Source organism: Tamandua tetradactyla, chromosome 6 (assembly GCF_023851605.1).
Source record: "Tamandua tetradactyla isolate mTamTet1 chromosome 6, mTamTet1.pri, whole genome shotgun sequence".
NCBI lineage: Eukaryota > Metazoa > Chordata > Mammalia > Pilosa > Myrmecophagidae > Tamandua > Tamandua tetradactyla.
Window position 1 is genome coordinate 35,299,829 of NC_135332.1, and position 16,668 is coordinate 35,316,496.

Sequence of the window (16,668 nt, forward strand, 5' to 3'; positions counted from 1 at the left end):
AATCGATTATCTCCAAGGAGATGTGGCACACCCAACTGTGGATGTGACCTTTTGATTAGAGGGTGATGTGATCCCACCCATTCCAGGTGAGTCTCAATTAGTTTACTGTAGTCCTTTAAAAGAGGTCATGTTTTGTAGAAAGTTGAAAGCTGATGAAGATGCTTGGAAAACAGTTGCTTCAGAGCTGACAGAGCCAACACAAGACCCAGATATTTGGATATGCAAGGCCAGTAGATGTCACCATGTGCCTTTCCATAATATGCTAAGTAAGCCAGAACCCAGAGTTGTGTCCCAGAGAAGCTAAGTGGAAGGCACACAGATGCCAAGTGAGGAACCTCTGCAGGAAACAGAGCTGAAAGTACCAGGAGCAAGAGACCAGCAGATGCCAACCATATGACTTCCCAGTCAACAGAGGTGTTTTAGACAGCATCAACCTTTCTTGAGTGAAGGTAGCCTATTGTTGGTGCCTTAGTTTGGACATTTTCTCAGCACTAGAACTGTAAACTTGTAGTGTAATAAATTCCCTTTAAAAAACTGTTCTGACTTCCGGAGAAGATGGCGGCTTAGTAAGACGCGCGGGTCTTAGTTCCTCCTCCAGAAAAGCAACTAAAGAAACAGAAACAATACGAAACAGCTCCCGGAGTCACGACAGAGACCAAAAAGACAGCGTACCCCATTCTGGAACAGCTGAACGGGCAGGGAGAATCTGCTGCGGTGAGCTACCCGAGGGGCGCGCGTTTTCCCGGCCGGGGCGGCTGGCGACTGGGGTCCCCTCCACGCACATGGCTCACCGGCCTGACTGGGAACATTGGATAGCGGGGCCCTCCCGTCACGCTTGGCGTTTCGGGCCAGCTGGGCAATTAGGACCAGCACTCTCCCAAGCCGCGGCGGCCAGCGACCCCCACCTCCACGCGCGGTTTCCCGGGCCGACTGCGGTGCAGACAGACGAGCGCCACGAGCGCCACCTACTGGGCAGGAAAAGAAAAACAGAGCCCAGAGATTTCACAGAAAAAGCTTTCAACCAGCTGTGTAACACACCCAGGGAAATCTGATCAAATGCCCAGACACCAGCAGAAAATAATGGATGACGCTCGGAAAATTGAAGATATGACCCAGTCAAAGGAACAAACCAATAGTTCAAATGAGATACAGGAGCTGAGACAACTAATGCTGAATATACGAACAGAAATGGAAATATTCTTCAAAAACCAAATCAATAAATTGAGGGAGGACATGAAGAAGACATGGGCTGAACAAAAAGAAGAAATAGAAAATCTGAAAAAACAAATCACAGAACTTATGGGAGTGAAGGACAAAGAAGAAAAAATGGAAAAAACAATGGATACCTACAATGGTAGATCTAAAGAGGCAGAAGCTACAATTAGTGAACTGGAGGATGGAACATCTGAATTCCAAAAAGAAACAGAAACTATAGGGAAAAGAATGGAAAAACTTGAGCAGGGGATCAGGGAACTGAATGACAATATGAAGCGCACAAATATACGTGTTGTGGGTGTCCCAGAAGGAGAAGAGAAGGGAAAAGGAGGAGAAAAACTAATGGAAGAAATTATCACTGAAAATTTCCCAACTCTTATGAAAGACCTAAATTTACAGATCCAAGAAGTGCAGCGCACCCCAAAGAAAATAGACCCAAATAGGCGTTCTCCAAGACACTTACTAGTTAGAATGTCAGAGGTCAAAGAGAAAGAGAGGATCTTGAAAGCAGCAAGAGAAAAACAATCTGTCACATACAAGGGAAACCCAATAAGACTATGTGTAGATTTCTCAGCAGAAACCATGGAAGCTAGAAGACAGTGGGATGATATATTTAAATTACTAAAAGAGAAAAACTGCCAACCAAGACTCCTATATCCAGCAAAATTGTCCTTCAAAAATGAAGGAGAAATTAAAACATTTATAGACAAAAAGTCACTGAGAGAATTTGTGACCAAGAGACCAGCTCTGCAAGAAATACTAAAGGGAGCACTAGAGTCAGATACGAAAAGACAGAAGAGAGAGGTATGGAGTAAAGTGTAGAAAGAAGGAAAATCAGATATGATATATATAATACAAAAGCCAAAATGGTAGAGGAAAATATTATCCAAACAGTAATAATACTAAAAGTTAATGAACTGTATTTCCCAATCAAAAGACATAGAATGGCAGAATGGATTACGACCCAGCAATACCACTGCTAAGTATCTACGCAAGGGACTTAAGGGCAAAGACACAGATGGACATTTGCACACCAGTGTTTATAGCAGCATTATCTACAATTGCAAAGAGATGGAAACAGCCAAAATGTTCATCAACAGACGAGTGGCTAAACAAACTGTGGCGTATACCTACGATGGAATATTATGCAGCTTTAAGACAGACTAAACTTATGAAGCATGTAATAACATGGATGGACCTAGAGAACATTATGCTGAGTGAGTCTAGCCCAAAACTAAAGGACAAATACTGTAAGGTCCCACTGATGTGAACCGACATTTGAGAATCAGCTTGGAATATATCATTGGTAGCAGAGACCAGCAGGAGTTAGAAACAGGGTAAGATAATGGGTAATTGGAGCTGAAGGGATACAGACTGTGCAACAGGACTAGATACAAAAACTCAAAAATGGACAACACAATAATACCTAAGTGTAATGTAACTATGTTGGAACACTGAATGAAGCTGCACCTGAAATATGGTTTTTTGTTTGTTTGTTTGTGTGTTTGTATCTTTTGTTTTTGTTTTTTTTCTTTTTCCTTTATATATACATATATATATTATTAGTATTATTATTTTAATTCTCTTCTCTATATTAACATTCTATATTTTTTTCTGCTGTTTTGCTAGTTCTTTTCCTAAATCGATGCAAATGTACTAAGAAATGATGATCATACATCTATGTGATGATACTAAGAATTACTGAGTGCATTTGTAGAATGGAATGATTTCTAAATGTTGTGTTAATTTCTTTTCTTTTTTTTGATTAATAAAAAATTAAAAAAAAAAAGATATAGTAACAGTCATTAATTCGGCTGGTAAAAAAAAAAAAAAAAAACTGTTCTATTCCTGGTATATTGCATTCTGGCTGCTTAGTAAACTAATACAGTAGGCATTTAGAACTGAATGCAAGATCTGAATTTCAGCTATAGAAAAAGAAAATCTTTAAGGTATAAGGTTGTGGACAAATGGAAAATATGTAGCTTTTTAGATTTATTCATTATATGTATTCAAGCTACTATCCATTTTCACATACTGTCTATCTATTTTCGGTTCTTTTCATTATTCCTTTGTATCCTAATAGTTCCTCACTAATTTATGGTTTTAGGACACAGACCTAACTTGGGGTCCTTGAAAGAAAATTATGGGGTCTATTATTCAATAACCCACAGGTGTCAGGAGAGAGGACTAAAAAATCTTGATGATTTTATGTCAGTTATGAAGATAACATCTGAGTATATGACTTACAGTGTGTTAAAGTATCTGCAGTTAGCCACAATTCAATGGAATATGTTATATATCTCACATCTGTCCTTTCCTTACGGCACCCACCAACTTGCTTTTATGGTGTTCATTTATGTATCATCCCAACCTTTTCACCAGACAGCACTCATCCTTACTTTTTTTTTTCCTGTGGTCACTATTTATGTAGCCTGGTGACCAGCACTCATTACCTACCCAGTAGTGTTCGTCAAAGGCAAGCATGATTTTCATCCAAGTTCTTTCATTTACAGAGTTCTCTTCTAAAAATATACCTTCTAAAATCCATTCTCCAAAGAAACCAAAGAGTAAAGTGTCTCTGGTTACCTTGGCTGATTTATTCTGATGATTTGCATCAGTTACTTTTTTATTATACTCATTAATATGATTGATTTTAGAATTAATTATAATGATGGAGGTGGTAATAATGACTGGTATCAAATGGGTCTTTACAGTAGAGGAAGCTTTCAGCTACATCATCGCATTCGATCCTCACAAAATTCCTTGTGTGAGCAGGGCTGTTACTGTAATTCTTGTTTTACATTTGAGTAATTGGGAATAGAGACATCAAGTGACTTTCTTAAGATCATGTCGATTGTAAATGAAGGTGCTAGATTTATATTCGTAACTACCTGATTTTACTACCCCATGTTGGATACAAGTCAGTTTCCGATACACGTGCCTAGATTATAAAACTTCCCTCATTCTGAAAACAAACCATAAAAAAACAAACAAAATCCAGCCACACACGTTATCCAAGAAATCACATGACCACATGACAATAGGAAATTTTTATCCTGTCTCAACTCTGAATCCATGTTTCTGGTATTTTATTAGACAGAAAACACATGTTCTCAAACTGCCTTCCATTTGCTGGATTAAAATCCTTTTAAAAAGTATTATTTGGGTGGTGTGACAGTGGTAAAATTCTCACCTGCCATGCCGGAGACCCGGGTTCGATTCCAGTGCCTGCCCATGCAAAAAAACATTATTTACTGTCAGGAGTATCTGCATTGCCTCCTATTGATTTGTGTTTGTTTACTCTTCACCTTATTAAGGATAAGTAGTTTGTTGCTATGCTGTCTGAATCTCAGAATGATCACAGATTAATTTATTCCTGAATCATACTGTTGTGGAATATGAGAGACCTTTGGCAGGTCACGTCCTGCATCTCTGAGGGAGTCCTCAGATGGTTCTAAGTGTAAATGTCTTCTTATTTACCTAAGGCCCTTCAGGTTTTCAACCCAAACCCCTCTCTGCTATTGTGAATAGAAACTTCTCTCTCAGAGACTTCTCTCCATTCTTCTGCTCATCTCCCCCTTAGAATCCATTTACCGTATAGCCACCAAGGTGAGACATTTAAAACAAATCTAAACATGTCAACTATTAGTCAAAAATCCTTCATGAGCTTCCAGTTTTAGTTAGAACAAAGTCCAAAGTTCTCATCATGAGCGCAGGGCCCTCTGTGATCTGCCCTCTGGTTGCCTCTCAATATTTCTCCCACTGCCTGCCCCCCACCCACTCTGCCATCGTCACCCTGCTCTCCTTCCTGGTTGTTAACTTGCCAAGTACCCCACCTCCAGGCCTTTGCTCTCTTTGATCCCTCTGCTCGAAGCACCTTTTCTCATATATTTGCACAGCTCTCTCCTCACTTTATTCAGACCTCTGCTCAAACACCACCTCATCAGAGAAAACTTCCTCAATATTTTCTATATCCTTAAATAATTAATTTTTTTCATAGTACCTATCACTAGCTGGCATTATGTTATAAATTGATTTACCTAAGTTTTTACATCCTTCCTAGAATAGAAACTCCTTGAAGTCAGAAAATGTGTGTATCTGTCTCTACTGTATTCTCAATGTCTAAAATAGTTCTTTCACATAGTAAGAACTCAATAAATACATGTTGAGTACATGAATGAAAGAATTAATGGTATCCTTAGTTTCCAGAGCTGTTTATCTTCCTCTCAAAGTTGTCTAGAACCAGGAAATGTTGTCCTTAGGAAAGTGGAGAGGTGAAGGAGCCATAACAAGTCAGGTAGTGTCCAAGCCTAGAAGTTCTTGCAACACATGAAACATAATCTGGGGACCATTTAAGCCACAGCTGGATGGCTGCACAGCTGCAGATATCCAGGTTTTCCATTGGACAGCACTGTTAAATTCAACAACCTTCTATGTACCGGGCATTTTGGAGTCTCACTAGGGAAGCAAAGGTGGATGGGACAGCCGTAATTTACTTTGCGGAGACAAAGTTACTTTTAAAAAAAGGAAGGGAAGGAGGGAGGAAGAAAGAAATGGAGAAAGGAGTAAGTTCAGGCTGTATCTGCTCTGTAAAGGATTCTTTGCTGGGGTAGGAAAAGTGTCCAAATTAGAGGATGAAAATCAACATGAGGAGGTCAGAAAAAGCTTCATGTGGTAGATGACACATGACCTGAATCAAAGTGAGGTATACTTCTTTCAAGCAGAAAATGAGATTTGGGGGGCTAAAGGAAGAACATTCTATTTAAATCTAGAAGTAGAGCAGGCAACAGATAAAACATTTTATTTTTTCTTTATAAAGCAAGAATAGGAGTTAAGGGAAAGAAACTTAAAATTTCTGACCTCTGTTAGAGCAGTCTCATCACATGTTAACCAGGCAATATCTTATTATTAATATGTGATTTGAGAATAATGTTCAAAATACGTTGAATAATATTATATAAAATAATACTTGGAAATGTAGGGGTCCTGTCTACTGATGTGCTCTTCACCCTAAATCTTAAATGTTCCCTGAAGTGATCCTTATGAACTTTCAAATCAGTTGCCATTTATGAGTATGCTCAGCTAATGTCCTGAATTATGGCAACTCCTCAGTTTCTTGCTTACTTGATAAGGAACCAGGAAAGGTTTTCATTTCATGTCTCAGTCATTTAGATGCTTATTACATTACTTATTACATTTTATTTTCTCTGAAAGATTGTATTTTTTTCACATATGAAAAAAGTTTTGCATTTTTTTTAAAGTTTGATTTCCCAGTTTCTAGGATGGCATTGGTATATGTGCATACATTACCCACCCTCCAGTAGTTAAGTTTCTCACCATCTCACCCACCCCTGCACTCTTTTCCATGTATGTTTGGAAGTGGATCAACTTTTTGACTTCTTTTATCAAGAAAATAAAATCTCAAAAAATGTATGAAAGTATACTGTAACTTTAGCCTAAATGCTATTGTTTCTATTCTTGATTGTAACTTGTAAAACCTACCATTGTCTGTCAACTATTTTATTATCACAGTTCAGAAGTGAGCAACAACCCTCCCTAGGACAGTCCAGATGACTGATAAAAGACTAAATGTGAGTTCCTTTTGTTCTTTTATGATACTGATACATTTATACAATGCCTGTTGCTTCATTTCTTGGGGAAATAGATTAGTCTTCAAGGAGAGCATTCTTAAACCCATTGAGTAATCTTTATCACTAAACTCCACTTGTGTGTACTGATATTCCCAAAGCCAATTTCTATGGAGTGAGGGTCTCCAAGACTATAGAAAATCCATTTGCTTTCCCACTTGAAATGAGAAGTAAATCCATAGGTTCTTTCTGCGTTTTGTTAAGTTTTTAGTTTAAAATTGACAAAATGTTAAAGAGTCAAACTGTGTGAAACTCATTGGAATTTGGCTATTTGATGAAGTGAAATAAAAAGCTTAATGCTTTGAAGGAATGTCTCCTGGAATGCTTCTGGAAACTGTTGATTAATAAATGTTGATTTCTCAAATTACAGTTGGTAGCCAAATAGTTATTAATGCTTATATTTTCATTATAGTGATTTTAAAAATAAGTATGCACAATATCCTGTATGAACAGATAGGAATTGATTTATTAAACAAATATTTATAAAGCTGAACTCTATAGTATTTCACATGATATTAAGCATGAAGTAACAGTCTATAGTGTATGCAAAGTACAGCTGCTAAGAGAAAAGCATACATAGAGTTTTCAGCAACATACAACCATTCCAGGAACTTACGAGCAAAGCAGAAAACCCAGTATTAGCTTTAGCCTAAATACCCTAACAAGTACACCATGTTGGAGGAAAGCAAAGTCTTGCATAAGAATTGTTAGGAGATCAAATTCCATGATTCACCTGGGTCTCTGCATGCATTGTGAGCAGGGGCACTAATTGCCTTGCTGTTCTGTACTTTCTTTCCAAGGCCCTTTGCTCACTGTTACATCCTTGGAAGTTAGAGATACTGTCTCCCCCTGGATCAGGGAGCAGTTTTGCTTACTGTTCAGTATAACAAAAATAATTTCTCCTTCTGGAGCAAAGGTTATTTAGGTTTGTTTACTGTCCATTATAAGAGATTCAAGTTACCTAAACTCAAGGTTCCTCAGCTGTGGCACAAAAATCACTGCTTATGCAACTGCCACCTAAGCCCCTCCGCATTGCCTCCATGCACATGAGGGACAAGGGGAATTGATGTGAGCATGAAGCTCATGCTGCTTTATTTCCAATGAGTAATAAAATCCTTTGCCTGTGACAAAAATCTCATGTCTTTTGTTAGCAAACTTGTAACTGGTAGGCTAACGCGTTAGCTTGCAAGTAGGGTAAAGATCTTGGACCCTTAATAGTTCTTATCCATAATTGCTAAATATTCAATATTTTCAGTTGAAATACACATACACAGATGACAAAGGCAAGATCCTACTCTAGGCACAAGAGCCCTAATATTCCCTGACTATGAAAAGGAAACTTAAAAATCACCATCAATTGTCCTGGGAAGCTGTGAGGAAGTTGTATGTTTACTCGTGGGGGGAAAAAAAAATCAGTGCACCATGCCTTAGAGTGGAGTCTGAATTTTAACATCATCTTAGTGTGCAGATCTAACATAACACAAATTGGATTTCTTAAAGGAAATAATTGAGAGAATAAGCAAAATAGAATAAATGAAGAGAAAGTAGCTAAGCATTTTCCAGAATTAAAAAAGACTGGAAAGTTCAGAGCAGGGAAGCATGTAAATCTCAGCCCCACTTGATGTTCTTTTTCCCTTGTGTACACCACCCGGGCCTCTTCGAGTTTCTTAGGCATGCCAAGTTCTTTCTCATTCTCAGAGCCACTATACATACTGTTATCTGCCTGGAATGTTACTCTCCTTGATCTTTTTAAGGTGGTGGGCTTTTTAATCTTTTAACTTAAATTCTACCTCCTCTGAAAATTCTTCTCTGCTCACTTTGTCTAAAGTAGCCTTTCTCCAATACTCTCCAAAAAGGATTTTGTTTATTCCATGGACTATGATTACTTTATTGATTTATGCATATAGTTTGTATCATTTTCTCCCCTGGTGAGGGCTGAAACCATATCTTTACGTTCTCCATCGTATGACACTGCCCACCATGATGTCTAGTACCCTGGAAAACCTCAATAAATGTTGACTGAATAAATGGATACTGAATGTAAATATTTAATCCATTCAAATATAAATAAGATTAAATAAAAATATAAGATAACATACCCTTTTATATAAAACTATAAAATGATTGAATAAAAATTCCCTTGTAATGAACTGAGAAAAAAAAAATTCCAGTAAATCCCATAGGTAGCAAGAACCTGTTGAGACAGATAGGGTAATTGGGATAATTTCAATAGAAATAGTTTCATTTCTAAGTTGAAAATTGAGAAATATAAGTTTAAGCTCTTAAGTTAATAGTTAAAGCTAAAAAGCTAATCATCATATAGAACTCAAAACAAATTATGTACTTCCCAAATTAAAAGAGTTAAATAAACACACACACATTCCAGAGATGAAAATGATTATATTACAAAAGGTTAAAAAAAAAAAGAGAGAGACAACAAGACAGGTTTAAAATAGAAAGTAAGTCTAGAGGAGAAGAAACACCTCTTATGATAATTTTTCTAGATGTAATAAACTATCAAAAAGAATGGATTCTAAAATGGAGTAAAATAATAAAACCTAGCTGAATTATCTATAAGAGTCAGTTTTAAGACAAAATAGCTCAGAGCATTTGAAAGTGAAAGAATGTACAAGAATATATCAGGAAATGTAGAACAAAAAAAGGAAACAAAATCAGGAGTCATGACACTTATATTCAACAAATATAAATTTAAAGCAAAAGCATTAAATAAAATAAAATCAATTTATATAGCTATAACTCTCAAGATTCCTTATTTATCAAATAACACACCATAGACTCCAATAAATGAAAATTTCCAAAAATACGTGGAACACTCAGAAAATAAACTAAAAAAAGCAGAAGAATCCATTAATAAATCTAAATGGGTAAATTAAAAGATAGAAGATTTGCTAATAAATCTAGAACTTGTTATATGACCTTCTCCCTCCACCAAAGAAAGAAAATAATGTAAGATAAACTCCTGAGTTATCTAATCAAGGAAAAAAGCAATAAATATATAACATTTGGATTTAGAGTAGAGCAATAACAATGAATATTAAAAAAATTGAAAGATTATAGAAGAAAAGCCAGGTAAAAAGTGTTTACTATACAACCAAATATGTGAATGAAATCTTCATAAAATGCATAAATTATTAAAATGAGCCACAGAAAGTGAGAAAATTAACCAAGCCCAAAAATCTAAGAAAACTATTTCTTTAAAGAATACCAGAAAGAAAGAGATTCTAGGATGAATTATTTTTTTAAAATCTTTATTGACTATATCATTCCTATGTTGTTTAAACTTTTCCAAAGCATCATAAAGATCAGATTCATCCCAAGTTTTTTTGAAGTACAATACTCCTCTCAAAATTCTCACACATGTATCCATATATACAGACTAATCTTTCTTATGAGTGCTGGTGGTAAGACACCAAATAAATAATTCAAATAGAGAACCAAGCAGTACACTAAAAACAAACATACAGGAAAAAAAAAAAGACACTCTAACCTAGAGAGGTTTCATTTGGATTTAACAAAAGTGACCATATAAATATTGTCCAAACTAGGTTTTTTTGAGAATGTTATTAATAATTACTCTTATATGCTCAACATTCAATGCATAAAGAATTCCTATTTGCTCTTAATTTTAAAAATATGCAGAATTCAATCATCTCTCCTTACCAGTTCTGATTGCAACACTATCTGAACCATGTTAACCTCTGTCCTGTTTTTCTGTAATAGTCCCCAACTGGTTTCCTCGCTTCTATTGTTGACCCTTACATTTGTCATTGTTGTCCTTTCAATAAAGCAGCCAGAGGGATCCTTAGATTACAGCCTTCTCTGCTCAGACCTCTAATGATTCCTATATATTTAGAGTAAAATGAAAGTCATTTTGGACAATGAGATTCCATATAAATCTAAGACCCTGTTTCCTGTTCCTTGTCACACTCTTCTCCCTCTAGCTTATGCCATTCCATCTATACTGCTTACTAGTTTTGCTGTTTCTCGAATTCACCAATTAATTTTCCTGCCTTAGGACCTTCGTACTGGTTCTTCTCCCTGCATGGAATGCTTTCTCCCCAGACATTAGCCGGGCTTTTCTCCTTTAAGACTTTATATTCAAAATGTCACCTTCTAAATGAGGCCCCCTCCATGACCCCTGTTTAAAATAGTGCCCACTCACTCCAGCTCCATCAGCCTCAACTGCATATCTGCTCTATTTCTTTTCTTCATTGTACTTATTACATCCAACTATCTTATTTATTTACTTATTACATTTATTGTTTATCCTCCCTCTCTGCCAGAATAAGAACCAAAGGGCAAGGATTTGTTTCTCTTTCAGTGTCTTTTTCATTCTTTTCTTCCCTTTGTTCTTTTTTGCTCATATTAAGTAGTCAAGAAATATTTTTGAATTAGTGAATAGAAATCTAAACAGTTTCTTCTCATTTTTTTCTAGTATCTCAATTTGATTCTTTTGTATATTTCAGTTCTTTTGAACATTTTAATCCTAGCTTTCTCAAGCATATGTCTGATAACTCCAGTATCTGGATCTCCTATGGGTCTGCTTCTGTTGTCTAATTCTGACACACCTCTTCTCTCTTGTATGCCTTGTTATTTTGGGTTGCATACCTGACATTATTTATGAAAAATTGCAGAGGTAGTTTGAGGTGCTGGGTGTGGTTACTTTCCTTCAAAAAATATTTAATTTTGCTGTTGCCAGGTCATTAGGTGAAAGGCTGGTTGCTTTTACCATTCAGGGATTGAACTGATTCAAAGTTGAGCTTCAGCCTTTCTGAGGGCTGGCCTGTTCTGGATTGCCATTATTCAGAGGTTTATCCCTTCAGAAGTCCCAACTAAAAAGCTCCTCCTTGCAAGTCCTGAACGCCAATCCAATTTTTTGTCTCCTGAACACCATGAGATTACAAAAAGTTCTACTTAGTTATTTGGCCTCTCAACAACCTTGCTGAGACAAGCACGATTGAATATGGGACACACATATCTGCATTCCCTTTTCACCAAGATATTAACTCTCTAAATCTTTGCTTCCCTGGGATCATTCAAATGCCTTTAATCAGTTTTCAATATGATATTCAGATTTTCTAGTTTTCTTGCATCAAGAATTTTGGATGATATACATTACTCTGCCATGTTGAAAGTAAATGTCCCAATGTTTACTAGTTACCCTTCAGAATTTTGTGCATAAATATCTTACATAAATTTTCAGTAATGCGTGATTAAATGTAGATTCAGCTATTTTCAACAAATTTTTCATCTTTATAAAGCTGTAAATTTAAATATATCTTTAAACTGCTAAATCAAGATATCTGTTATAAAAAGATAACTTAACTTGACTATAATGTATAATTATTTTTCCACATTGGAAAAATGAGTTAGCATCAGCCCTCAAAAAGTTTTTCTTAAAACCAATAAAGGAATATTTTGTCTAGATGCTTGTTCATAATACTAGGCTGTGTACTACAGAGCAGCATTTTTCAATGTGTATTTTAACCCCACCTTCCCCACAATTTTATGTATAAGTATTCTAGTTCGCTAGCTGCCAGAATGCAATATACCAGAAACTGAATGGCTTTAAAAAGGGGAATTTATTAAGTTGCAAATTTACAGTTCTAAGGCTGTGAAGTTGTCCAAATTAAAGCAAGTCTATAGAAATGTCCGATTTAAGGCATCCAGGGAAAGATACCTTGGCTCAAGAAGTTTCTCTCTCAGCTGGAAGGGCACATGGTGAAGTCTGCTAGCTTTCTCGTAAGGCTTCTGGTTTCATGAAGCTCCCCTAGGGTGTTTTCTTTCTTCATCTCTGAAGGTCCCCGGCTATATGGACTCTCATGGATCTGTGGCTCTCAAGCTTTTTTTCAAAATGCTGCTTCTTTTAAAAAAATTCCAATAAACCTATCAAGACCAATTTGGAATGGGTGGAGTCACAACTCCATGGAAGCCATCTAATCAAAAGTGACCACCCACAATTGGGTGGGTTACATCTCCATGGGGACAATCAAAAAGCCTCCAGCCAACAATACTGAATGAGGGTTAAAGGACATGGCTTATCTGGGACCTACCACAGATGGTAATTCTATATACATGTTCCCAGCTGACAGATACACAAGGTTGTATTAGCATTTAAAATGTTCTAAAGAGATATGCAGTATAGAAATTTGTCTTTCTTTTTTTTAAATTAAAGTCTCCTACTTTAGGAAAAAAAAAGAAACTCTTTTATTCATATTATACATATTGACATCTGAAGGAAATGATATTACACAGCACATCTTGTAGATAATACTGAAATATGTAACACAGTCTCTACCTTCAAGGGATTTTTAGTACAGTTGTAGAAAAAATATATTTTCACATGAAGTTAAACAACAGTTAAAATAAAATTGAACTTACAAGGATCCAGGGCAAAAGTGGACACAAGGAGTCATGATGAAGGATGAAACTGATTATCCAGTCCTTTGGATCAAATGGGCTGTGGACCAGAAGACCAAAATGTATACCAGAGTTTAATTTCTTTAGTATTGTGGATTTACAACAATGAATGGAAAGCTTTTGAGGTCACAATTATAGAAGAATAAGCTTTAAAAATTCTAGTGCTGAAACAATATTATTTGCCAGCCAAATTAAGTTAACAATAATTTATATTTAGTAACTTAGAAGGCTTAAGGTGCTTCCTGAATGCATATCATGGGCAATAAAAATGAAATCCATTGAAATAGGCTTTTTCTCTGTGTAACAAACCCTGGACATTACAGGGTATTCCAAAATAATACACCATGGGTTTTTCTTATGTATTTCTCATTAACTTTTTAAAGCCTCTTGACTTTGTGGAGAACTGCAATGAGTTCTAAATGATTTATGAAATAGAAAAATACAGCCTATTCTTACTTCCTTGTAGGCAATAGCGTGACTGTTTTGGTTTGGGTGTTTTTGTGGGGCCTTTCTGAGATAAATTACTGTCAGGATTTCATCACCTTCCGTATAAAGCATTTTTTTTTTTTTTGTATAGGCAGGCCCTGGGAATCGAGCCTGGATCTCCGGCATGGCAGGCGAGAACTCTGCCTGCTGAGCCACCATTGCCCGCCCTGTATAAAGCTTTTAAAGAAAGTCAGCATAGCCACACACCATGTACTAGGGGAACACGCAAAAAATCAGGACTTTCGAATTCATCCGGAGTTCATCCACATTTCACCTGCTATGCGCTGCTAGTTCGAGCTTTTATTATCTGATGTTGTCTCTCCCTCTGCCCACACCTTTCACCCCTTTCCTAAATCTCAGTCATTTGGACTCAGTCCACTTTGTCTCAGTCTGGCCTCCTCATCTCACTTGGCTAGTACACAACACTCCATCTCCAAATCAGACACTCCCTTGGCCATTTGCTATTGTACCGGAAGGGTCTGACCTTCATTCTAACTGATCCCCCTACCAAGGAATGGGATTGGGAAGGGAAGGGGTCGGGCAATGGTGGGGAGCCTGACACGGAAAGAGGAAAAAACTTCCATTTTGGAACCAGCACAAAGAAAGTCATCATAGGAGCTCTTTGTCTCACTACTTAACATTCAATAGTTTCTACCACGGTATTTGTCATTTCAGAGATATGATTGTCTTTCATGAAATAAAAAAGGTATTTTACCTCTTCGTGGGTACAGTGGTGAGCTAATTATAGAACTTTAGGAGGTAGGAAGTTTATTAGGGTATGTTTGGCCTCAAGTAATAGGATACCTACCTAAAAGTGAATTTATAAGCAGAGCTTAATTTTTCTCGCACAGTAAGGAGTCTGTAGATACGCAGATCAGGGTTCTTAAATGGCCCACACTTACAGTTTTCTGGACTCTCAGGCAGCTTCTCTTGACCTTGAACTCATGGCCACACAATAGCTGCAGTAGCTCAAGTGTCATTCTTATAGACCCACATCCAAAAAAGAGGAAGGAAGGGAGGCAGTTTATTCTTCCATTAACACTATTCAAGGAGAAGTAAGTATTCATTGGCCAGCACTGGATCACATGCCTGTGCCCTAGCTATAGGTAAAACTAGGAAACCAAGTCTCTAGAATTTTTATCCTTCTTAATGGTAGGAGATAATTCTAAAGAGGCCGGCTCTCGAGTAAATATCCAACATTGTCTACCACAGGAAGGGACAGGGGTGGTGGTTCTTCTTGTAAGAACCATTAGCCCTGTTTAGGAATCACACACTGTACATTTTATTTGTATTAGACATTGGAGCCACTCTCCCCTTGGTTCTATTAGATTAGGAAAAATGTTCTTAATTTTAAAAAGATGTTTAAAAGAGCGTATCATTGTTTATCCATTGTATATAAATATGAACTTTGAATGTTGTTCTTCTTGATTGAGTTTCTGGTTGGTTGTGAATGCCATTATAGCATAAATGGAGAAGGAAAAAAAATAGTTGTACTTCAAATTACTCCTATAGTCAAGCCAGCAAATTGGTTGAAATGTAGAACGAGTCAATATCTGACTGTGACCTCAGAGGTCTGTCACCTCAGACAGCTTAATGAGTCCTATTGAAATTGTATGCACATTTTCTAAATCTTTAATAGACCTATGTTTTAACTTATTACATGTCTTTATAAGTAAATAAATCAATATAAAATATGTAGAAATACATTTTAGGGGGGCAGTATAGGATCAAAGGTTTTAGAAGATTTTCAAAGTGTTTATGACCCATAAAAATTCAGAAGCATGAGTAAAAATCATTGTTTCTAATAATACAAGGTATTTGTATGAAAGCTGTTTGAGAAAAAATCCCTCATTTACATTTTAGAGAGAAGATTGATGGAATAGTCTCATTATTTTTAGAGACATGGTTTTCCAAAATACTTTTTGCTATTAACCACCATTATATTTATTGCTTATCCATGTTGATGGATAATAGAGAGACTACAAACCTTCTTTATGGCAGAATCCAGTAAAAGTCAATTGCCAGTGAAACCCAGAAGATGCTCCCAAAGCAAAATGTAGATAGGAACCACATCTTTTATTGTTTTGCTGTATGCTTCTTCTTTCAGCTGTTCGATAAAAAATTATTGAATTCTTGCAGTGTATCATTGTTTTCTATCAATCGTTTCATGAAACCGCAGACAAACACAAAGCTCTCATAAGATTTGCCCAAGGTCATACAGCTAGTAACTGTTGGAAATTCAAAACTGAGACACATGATACTAAGTCCAAGATTCTTTCATTATTTCATAACAGACTTTCTTTACAAAACTTTTTAGATTCTAATCTATGTGGCCAAATTAAAGGGGGAAAACTATTCTGATTATCCTGCATACTTAGTTGGTATAAAGAGGCAATTCACATAATTCAAAGTAAATGTTCAAAAATAAGCATTTTCAAAATAATAAAAAAATAACATTTTCAGAGGCAATATTGCACTTCAGGTAACTGCACTAAAACTTCCTACATTTTATATGTTTGATAATATATTTCTTTAAGACTAGGTACATAATTCCAGAATGTGAGTTCATATATTTCTGTATATATATAGAAAAAATGAAAATATTAAAATTGTGATTTGATATGTAAATCTAAAATTCGTAGCCAAATCCTTTTTAAATTTATATTCAATCACTGTGAGTTATAAATTTAATTAAATGTAATTGTTTTTCTCAGTTTTGTGCTATGGATAATTGAAGTCTGTATTTAAATGTTAATTGCCAGAAACATCAGAGAAATCCTTAATAATTCAATTTTATTCTGCCTTAATTTTATAAAATCCAGGATATTTGTTTTGTTATAAGGAATGATGAAAGATAATGATTATGAGATGGTGAAAT